The sequence below is a fragment of the Nannospalax galili genome, unplaced genomic scaffold, assembly GCF_000622305.1.
Source record: "Nannospalax galili isolate Female #2095 unplaced genomic scaffold, S.galili_v1.0 scaffold472, whole genome shotgun sequence".
Classification (NCBI taxonomy): domain Eukaryota; kingdom Metazoa; phylum Chordata; class Mammalia; order Rodentia; family Spalacidae; genus Nannospalax; species Nannospalax galili.
Window position 1 is genome coordinate 156318 of NW_008331487.1, and position 10127 is coordinate 166444.

Genomic DNA, 10127 nt, shown 5'->3' on the forward strand with positions numbered 1-10127 from the left:
GCAGCCAGGTTCCATCTTGCCAATGTGCGTGGGTGGCCAGGCCAGTACAGCTCCACCATCTTGGCTCCCCAATTATTTTCCTTCTTACTTGCCAAGTCCTGAGTTGAGAACTTTGAGATCAGTGTAGAAGCATCTATGGTGAGGTAAATATTCATCTTGTGTGATAAGGTTCCTCACATGGCCCATCGCATACATTCAGTCTCTTGGGAGTCTGCACCCCAGCCTTGAGGCCGGCAGCCTGTGGTGTACCTCATTCTTACACCATCTTTTCTCTCAACAGCATCACTTTGGCCTGTCCTATCAGAGTTCTTCTTGCATGCATCAAAACTCATACTGAACAGTGAGTTCTGGGTTGCAAAAGAGGATTTATTTTTGTACCTTTCTATCATGCCTTTGTCCACCAGTTGAACAGACACACACAAAGTACTTTGAGTCCTGCTTTCTAATTAGCATGAATCTACTCCTGTACTCACAAAGCATCATTTGCTACCAGGAATATACATTGTTGCAGTCAGCACAGCTGATATGTCTAGCCTCTGAAGCCAGGGATGCGATCAGCCCCACAGACAGAATGTGTTTTGACAGGGCAGAAGCAGCTCCAGCGCTGAGCCACCAGTGAACTTCTCCATGGAAAAGAGGAAGTGGATGCTGGAAACACAAGCTGGAAAAATGTGCGTCTGTAGCTGTGGCTGACCCACAGCAAGTTGTCAGTGAGATTAATTGAACTGTGTGTCTGATTACAAACTGCCTCTTTAACTGAAAGTCCACAATTAAGATATAATAAGGGGCTGGAGAGATGGCTCGGCAGTTAAGAGCACTGGCCGCTCTTGCAGAGGACCCGGGTTTGATTCTTAGCACCCACATGGCCACAGTCTGTAACTCCAGTTCCAGGAGAATCCGATGCCCTCTTCTGACTCCACGGACATTGCACGACACAGGTACACTTACATACATGCAGGCAATATGCTCATACGCATAAAATAAAAACAATAAATAAAATTTAATAAAAGATGGAGAGAGGTTATTGACTGGCTAATAACCCTGCTGATTTACATGTATTTATGTCACAGGAAGAGATGACAAAAATGAAGAAATTAATGAATATCCTGTGACGGGCTCCTCAAGCTTGGCTGATGGACAGATTGTGACACCAAACAGGAAGCTCTTATCTCTGCATAGCCCTGGTACATCTCAACCAGTTATAATGGCTCACACTTCTGTTGACAGATGACAGGAGAGAAAATAGCTTTTGGTGCAAAGCATGCCAAGGAAAAACCAAATTCACTAAAGTCTTATCGGGTAGTTGAAAGACGCCCAAGTCTCTGTTCCCAGGGAAGGAACTGAGGTTGTAAATCTTGGTAAGAACGCAATTCATAGTGTTTACTGAGCATGTAGGAAGTGGCAAGCTCCCAAGCCTGTCCTGATAGAATACTGAGACAAGGCCCGAGAGAACACAAAGTTAGACGCCCCATGCTCCTGTTCAGGGATTTTTCTGGCTACAGGATCAGAAGACATCATCACCCAGTCCAGCTGAAAAGGAAGAAGGGTGTGAGGCCTGGAGCCGGTGGGTTTCTTCAGTGTCAGTGATGAGACAAGCAGGCAGCGGTGCCTCGGCCTTTTCCACTGGCCTCTCCATCTTCATCGTTCTTTTAAAAGTTCACGTGTTGGGGTTGGAGAGATGGCTCAGTGGTTAAGAGCACAGGCTGCTCTTGCTAGTCCCAGCACCCACATGGTGGGTATAACTCCAGTTCAGATCTAACTCCCTCTTCTGACCTCACAGGCATTGCACAACTCGTGCACTTACATACATGCAGCTATAAGACTCATACACATAAAATAAGAGTAATTCCCAGCACCCACATGGTGGGTATAACTCCAGTTTAGATCTAACGCCCTCTTCTGACCTCACAGGCATTACACAACTCTGGTGCACTTACATACATGCAGCTATAAGACTCATACACATAAAATAAGAGTAATAATAATAAAAAATTCAGCTTTTTTCCCTTCTTGTGGGTACCCTCCTATTCATACCTGGCCTGAGCTACTCCTAACTCCCCCTACAGTGTTGAAGGCTAAGTGTTAACACCTGTTCATCCAAAGGGGAAACTGAGGCTCATAGAGGTAAGTGCCTTCTCAAGACAGTTCAATGGCAGACAAGATCAAGAGTCAGTTGCAGATGAGTCTAGACTCAGAACTCACTGTCCCTTCTCTCACTGGCCTTCTAAGTATCCAATGATACTTGTCATCACAGCGTTCTGTCCAGTCCTGTGCCCACCACCACTTTCCCAATCCAGACCTGCTCTGTTCAAGCCTCCGCTCTGCCATTGTTTCATGTTGTATGACTCAGGGAGCTCCTCTGCCCTTCCATCTCCTGATCTGTCCAATAGGAATGCGAACTTCTACTGCACAGTCATGCCTCCCTTCCATTGCTCCCATGACAAAAGAACATTTCACCCACTCCACTAGCACTTGCTTCAGACCCATGTCTTCTGTTGACCAATGGAATGAGACAGCTGCCAGGTTAGAAGAGCATAGCATGCACATGGACAGTTTAGCTTAGGCTCTCGGGTTTCAACCCTGTGCTTCTAGAAGGTCATGGGGTCACCATTATCCCCTCAGCCTGAGTCCTGGAGTAAACAACAGGTAGAGCATACCTGAATACAGGGCAGCCTAAAGTAGAGCCTCAAGCCCACTGACGAGCTGTGTCTTCTGCCTGCTTACCCAAAATGATCTTGGTACAGGCTCAAGTTTGGAATTCACGGACACCTGGGGACTGTCGTTGCAGCAAAAGCTGGATAACACATCTTCCCTCTGAGGGAGCTTCAGAGACATAAAAACTAAGGTCCTGGGATCCTGCAGTCCTAAGCATGGCATCTAAATACTACATGCTCCCTGGGATTTCTGCTGCTTCATTTCCACAGAGACCCACTCCCCTTGCCTATCAGATTCTAAAAAAACCCAGAGTGGTGAGAACAACCCGATTGCCAAAGTGAGTTAGAAAGGCAGAGGCATATGCCAAAGACCACAGTGAGGACTGACTGCCCACTCGGTGACTCTAAGCCCACACCACTCTTGGCTTCAAATGGACATTCTCAGGTCTGTCATTTGCCTCCTTGGAAGATCCTATTCAATTTTCAGACCATGTCTCTAGTCAGTATGAACAAACTTCTGAGTTCTTATCTGTCATCTCCCAGCCTTTCAACCTTCACCAAGTTGCTCAGTCTCTCAATCCGATTCTTTTCATGTTCAAACAAGGTAAAATTACTCAATCCATGATGCTGCAAGAATTAAATGAGTGATGCACAAATGCTTTACATAGTCCTAGCATAGTATTTAGTACTGGGTAAATGTCCATGTGTGTGCATGTGTATGTGTGTGTGTATGTGTATGTGTGTGTTTTAAACCTACATACTAAACATGTATGTATTATAAATATGTAGTGGATTTTTTTATCAGAACCTTCCAAATGCAATATGAGAGCCCCCACTTTGCAGATGGGCAAACAGAGATGTGAAGTAGTTATGGTACCTACCATAGTTCTCAGTGCTAAGTGGCTGATGTAGGTTAGCGATGACACCTTCAAAGGTGTGCTAGAAGGCACCAGGGTGACCACACAGCCCCGTGACTTCCTGTTTCCTCTGAAGCTTGGTTTCTCAGAGGTTTCTAAAAAAGAAAAGCAATGGTCAGGGGGACAGAACCCCACATCGCAAACCATTGCTTTTGTTTTCATTTGGAGTTTTGGTGCAATATTATGATTTAGAAAGCCTTTAGCAGCTTAACAATAAATTTAACAGTCAGGAAAATAATTAGAGAAATAAATGCACAGGCCCCAAGTTATGATGGTTTGCCGTGGTGCTTTCAGCTTACGATGAGCCACTCTGTTCTTATCTTCAGTACATCATTCAAAAAATTCCATGAGATACTCAGCATTTTGTTACAAAGCAGGATTTGTGTCAGATGATTTTCTCATCTGTAGACAAACATAAGTGCACTGATCATGCTTCTGATAGGCTGGGTTGACCTGTCGTGTTTCATAGACCTAGAGTATCACATGCATTTTCTCCCTATGATGGGTCCCACAGGACATAGCCCCATCATAACTAGAGGGGCACCTACTCATAGTGTCAAGTCAGGGACTTGTTCATCTTCACAGTTAGCAGAAGAGCAGAGTGAACCAGGGGAGGGAGGTGCTAGCCAGATCCCAGCTGCTTCCCTCCAAATCCTCAAGGTTTTGCATGGGTTTTGCCCTGGGTTTGACTGGAGGAAATTAGGCCATTTTAAAACAAATAATTAGCTTTACTCCATGTGTCTATGAAGGCAACTGGAAATACTGAATCAATGATGTCTCATGCTGGCACAGTTCCACCGGTGCGTGCATTACTAAGCACTGGAATGCTAGTAAAATGTCTTTTAAAAGCATCAAGGGAGACCAAGATTGCTCTTTTAAAGATGCCTGTGAAGAATACTTTGATAGAATGAGAAGGAAAAAAACTTTTACAATGGAATGAAAATCACTCATTTGAGTCTTATAAATCCAGACTTTGGTATATGGGGCTTCCTTCAAGCATATTGCTTTTTATGTGAACAACATATGCCTGGACACTTGTAGATAAATCAGCTGAATAACTACCGTCAAAAAAGAAAAACACGAACAGCTCCACCCACTACAACACCTTTCTGCCTTGTTCTAACATCCTCCCACCAACATTCCCACTTCCTCCCCTAAAGCTTGTGAGAAAGGTCAGGTGATTTTGAGAAAGGAGAACTTGAAGAAGCTTGAGGTTCAAAAGTGACTTTCCAGCAAGTCTTTCTGTTGCTCTCTGACACTCAGTTTCTTAGTTTATAAAGAAGATATTTGCTCATTCTAAGTGAGAGGCAATTTTGAGGATCAAATGAGATGGTAACTGAAAACATTTATCAAATACAGACTAGCTAAGTGAGTGAAAAGGACATAGGCTCCAGGGTGGGACTTTTCTCTCTCTTCTCCCTCATCATTACATACAATTACTCACCAGGCCTGATAGGGTCTCTCTTGTTAATTTCCCTGCATGTGTCTCCTCCTTTCCACTCTGGCATAAGTTATTCCATTTATTTTCTCCTGCACTGTTAAAATGCAGGGTTCCTCTGGGCCCTTCATTCTCCATGTTGAAGCTGGGGTGATTTTAAAATACACATCCAAAGTCCCCTCAATGCTCATAGGATAAGGATATAGCTCTTCTATAAAGCATTGTGAGCCATGTCCTGGTGCCCTTTTTCTGGTGTCATGCTTTATTCAAGAGCCACCCTAAGCTCTTGATAGGCAAGAGTCTATTCTTACCTCCACATATTGTTTCTCAACTTTGGTGATACCTTTACAGATTAGTCAAGGTTAGCAAAGTGATGCTGCAGAAACAAACATCCCCTAAATCTCATCCATATGCCCAATTTTGTCACTAGGAAGATGAGGTGGAATGACTGTATCCCTGTTGTACTGACTTTATAATTCAAGCTAAGAGAGGCTTCATCCAAGCATGTGCTTCCATGATTATCACAGCAAAAGGACGAAAATATGGAAAACACACAATCAACTCAGCTTTCCACCGAGCTCAGATTACATTGGCCAAAATTCTCCAGGGAGCATGGGAATGCAATCCTTTCCTTACACCAAGGAGAGTAGGTAATACTGGGATGAACAGCTCCAGTGAATTCCACACTTTTATTCTCATCTACTTGCTAAGTAAGCTCTAATTTTTAGCCTCAGCTCAAATGTCTCCTAAACACATTTCCATCCCAGACACTATGCTTGTGCTGGTTTGATCTGCTTCTTACTCCTCCATGCTATGGTTTGGATAACCACAGGTCTATGTATTCATGTCTTGGTCCCTACTGTGATGAGAGGTAGTAGAACCTTTAGGAGGTAGGATCTAGTGAAAGGTCTTTAGATCATTGAAAGGGATTGCAAGATCTCACACAAGGCATCTCTTTTGCCTCATGGGCATGAAGTAAGCAGTTTACCACATACTCCTTGCCACTGCCACCCAACATTCCCACCAGAAACTCAACACAACAAAGTCTATCAATCATGGACTGGAACATCCAAAACTGTGAGCCAAAGTGAGCATTTTCTCTTTATCTGTTAATTACCTCAAGCATTTTGTTATAGTGATGCAAAGCTGATTGACACCCTTCATAGAATACCACTGAAGAATGAATAAGAAATCACTGATTATTCTTAACTACATTTGGGGGGGGTCTAATGTAGGGTCTGGGGTAAGGTAGGAGCCAAGTACCTCTAATGTCAAAGAAATAAATGTTTTGGTGCATGTGCATGGTCCAAAGGTGACTGGCCAAGTGCCTGAACATCAGTTTTCTGGGAGGTGGGAGGATTGAAAAGGCAATCCAAGATCTCTGGGGTTCTGGAGCTGATTGAGTTGCCCCTCAGATATCTGGCACCTCCAAAAGCAACACAGGGCTGTCACCAGAGACACTAGGAATCTGACCAAGCTTCCCCCCTCCTCACCGGCCTCCATGATCAACCAAGTTCCCTGTGTCCTGGTGGAAGCCGATATGACCTGACTGGTTAGTTCTCGGCAACTTCCAATGACTGTTTCTGAGGATGGTTCTCTCTGAAGTAAATACGGTCTTCTAAATAAACTTCCCACCATTCTTTGCTGTTTGGATACAATCATGTGACAGATGAACTCACATAGGATGTACATGTAGACATTAGTTAATGGTAGAAAAGGATCTGCATGGACACACATTCTTCCAAAGACATAACAGAAAAAAGTGAGCAGCAGGCTTACTGACAGGAAGCCACTCCCTCAGCTTCCTGATTTTAGTGCCTTGCTGGCAGGAAGCCACTCCCTCAGGAACTCCCCTAAAGTGTTTCTGGTAGATGTTCCCATAAAGCAGGCATGAGGCCAAAGTCTCCATGTTGAGTACATCCACTGATATGTGGCTTCTCCTGGGGAGATCTGAGCAAGCATCTATACACCTCAGGTAGGTCAGTCTACCTAAGTCTAGCTTGATGAACCAATGAGTTGACTGGAGTTACTTAGAAGAACACAGGCTGCCATCAACAAAATCTTCCCCAGTGGGGTTATGACAGAAGCTGCATGCCCAAAGCTCCCTGCAGAACTTGCAGGCAATCTCACCAGTTGGAGCATCTCCTCTCCTCAACATCTGTTACTACTTATATAACTGTGGGGAGAAGCCTTGTGGATCTTGAAACTTTCATGAGCTTCCCAAGGCTTGTGAGATCTTATGAGCCTCTTTGCTTCCCCAGGAGGGACTGTTTCAATTTAGAAGAAATGCTGGACAGCTTAAATCTGGAAAAGCATGAACAATGGCCCAGCAGCTTCTCCAACATCGGTCCTTACTGAAGACTCTCTCTCTCTCTCTTCAAAACATCTCCTCAGGGGTCAGTTTCCTGCCCTTCACCGACTTCCAAATGTGAACTGATAGATCTGCCACTGTCCAGTGACCTGGTCTTGGACAAAAACATAGCCAGGAGAAAATGTTCCATTCTCCTCTCATACTTCATGGTGGATCTTTCAGGAATAAAATGACGGATTGGATGCATTTGAACTTATTTTGAAGTCAGAAAGCAAGAATGTCTCTGAGTATGAAGTCTATTTCCTACCAGACCAAGTGCTAAGTAAGCACTGTGGGTGAAGAAACAACCTTATTGCACAGTCCTGGGGAAGTGGGCTGACCAGAGTCTCCACCATAGGATGAATGCAGGAACACAGTGAGGTCAAACGGCCTGCCTGAGTGTGAGTATTCTAGTACCAAAACGCTGTGCATATATCCTCCTCCACACTGGGTCCTACACACCCCAAAGAGCTGACTGGCATAGGCTTCCAGTAGAGGGCATCAGCACTGAACAGGCTCCAGAGCTGTCCACCCGACTCCTTCCAGAACTGCACCTCCTTCCTCTGTCTTTCCCTGGCTGACCCTCCTGGGTTCACTTACATCTTGCCAAGCTGACATTGCAGCCCTAGCCCTCACAGGTAACCCATGTGTGCTGCTCCAAAGAGGATCAACATGAGAGATAGCATTAGAGTCCATGTCCACCACTGGCCTATTGTGACAAACTAGCAAATCACTCATCTCTTAGCACCTTGCCTTCTCTATTTGTCAAAAGAAAGGTGATATTTTATTTAAATAAGATTACATACACAAAAGACCTATTCAGTGGCCTGCATGTGGGAGAAACCTAACATATAATAGTTTGTTGTAAGCTCTTATTATGGCTTGTTTGCTCTGAGGTCAATGCATCCCATCAGATGCTATGGATCCATAAAGTCAATTTTCCATCTGCAAAAAGCTAGGCACCTTGAATGCTATGTAAATCCACTCCTCTTTCTCCTCCTCCTCCTCCTCCTTCTTCTCCCCCTTCTTCTCCTCCTCCTCCTCCTCCTCCTCTTGACAGCTGGCCCTCTGGCTACCTCTCCCTGGACCCTCCTAAACAGAGTTGGAATGCATACAGTAGGTACTCAATGCTGGCTGAGGGGTCCCCTCCAAATAAGAGTGAGATCCAGTGGGACTGCTGGCTTTTCCTCCACCTCTTTGGGCCAGACACGGGAGAGGAATCTGGGCTTCTGGCCCTTTCATTTATTGTCTTATTTTCCCCTTGGCTCTGGCGCCTCTACAGCATCTGGCTACTGTCACTTTATAGATAACACTTGGACCCCAGGCTCCTTGACCTCCCAAGGACTCTGAGCACTGATTGGATTTATCAGAATACTGTGTTCTGAGGCAGAGAGATGTGCCAGCAACGATGAAGGAGCAGCCTGAACCCAGTGGGAAGTCCAAATGAGTGGGAGCCAGGCCTGGGCCAGGTCCAGCCTGCATTATGGCCTTGAGCCGTCCCCAGTCTAGCTTGGCTGTCCAGAAAACCCATCAGAGGCCCTGTCTGCCTTGCTCTCCTCTTCCCAGGCTCCTGGCAACCGGCTAGAGCAACACTGGATCCGGGAGATTTGCAAGCCTACTTGAAAACAGAAGGATCTTCTCTGAAAACCTGCTGCTTTGTCTCCACTCTCATTACTGTAAGATAATGAATGAGCTTGCCTCCAGTGTTGAAATAATCTCCTCCAGGTGCACAGAGAAACAGCAGAATCGCCATCATTAGGGAAAAGGGAGGGAACAGACAGACACTGAGGACCAGACACTGAGCTCAGAACTTCACATCAGCTTCCCCTCTGAATTGGCAAGTGATGTAACCCCACAGAGGTCCACGTGGCTCCCCCATGGTCCACTTTTCTGCAGCTGAGCCTGAACACAAAATCAGTTTTGTGTGGCTCAGAAACACCTTCCATCTTCAGGACACGGTGCTGTGTGCCCTAGGTCTCTTCGTTGAATTTTTCTACCTTTGACTGTTATAAATAATGCTGCAATAAGCATTCATAAGCAAGATTTTGTGTCGATATTCATTTCTTTTCTCTTGGCTAGGTACCTGGAAGTGGAATTGATGAATCATGCAGTGATCCTACATTTAACCTTCTCAAGGCTTCCAGACTAGTGTCCACAGAAGTGATACCATTTTAAATTCCCACCAGCAGTGTATGAGGGTTCCAGTATCTCCCGGTGCCTCTCAATATTGTTATGGTCTGTACTTATTATAATCTTAGTAGATGTGGACTAAGTTCTTCAGTGTTTTATCTTTTGTTTGTCTTACAGTGAATGGTGATGAACATCTTCCCTGTGCCTGCTGCTAGCCATCTACAGTGCCTTGTAAGAGTTCTTTCTCTGTTCTACATACAAGTTCCTTATAAGAACTTCCATCCTGGGGCTGGAGAGATAGCTCAGCAGTTAAGAGCACCGGTTGTTCTTGCAGATAAACCTGGGTTCAAATCCTAGCACCCACAGGACAGCTAAAAACCATCTGTAACTTCAGCTCCAGGGGATCTGACACCCCTTTTCTGTCCTCCGTGGGCATGGCACAACACGGATATACCTACGTACATGCAGGCACTCATACACAAAAAGAAATAAAAACAAAAGATTCTTTTTAATTTACATCCTGTTATCATTAGCCATTCTTAACAGTATCCTAGGAGCAGCACAAAAGGTTTTTTGTTATTTTTAATGCATATTTTATTGAATTTTTGTGGATTTCATAGAATATATCTTAATCATTT

General features: G+C 44.8%; 1 non-coding gene across 1 annotated transcript; it reads right to left on the reverse strand.

The window, feature by feature from the left end:
- Window positions 1–302: 302 nt before the first annotated feature.
- LOC115069107 lies at window positions 303–428 on the reverse strand. The gene has a single exon (XR_003848413.1). It is a non-coding gene; the product is annotated as a small nucleolar RNA SNORA40 (small nucleolar RNA).
- Window positions 429–10127: the final 9699 nt, after the last annotated feature.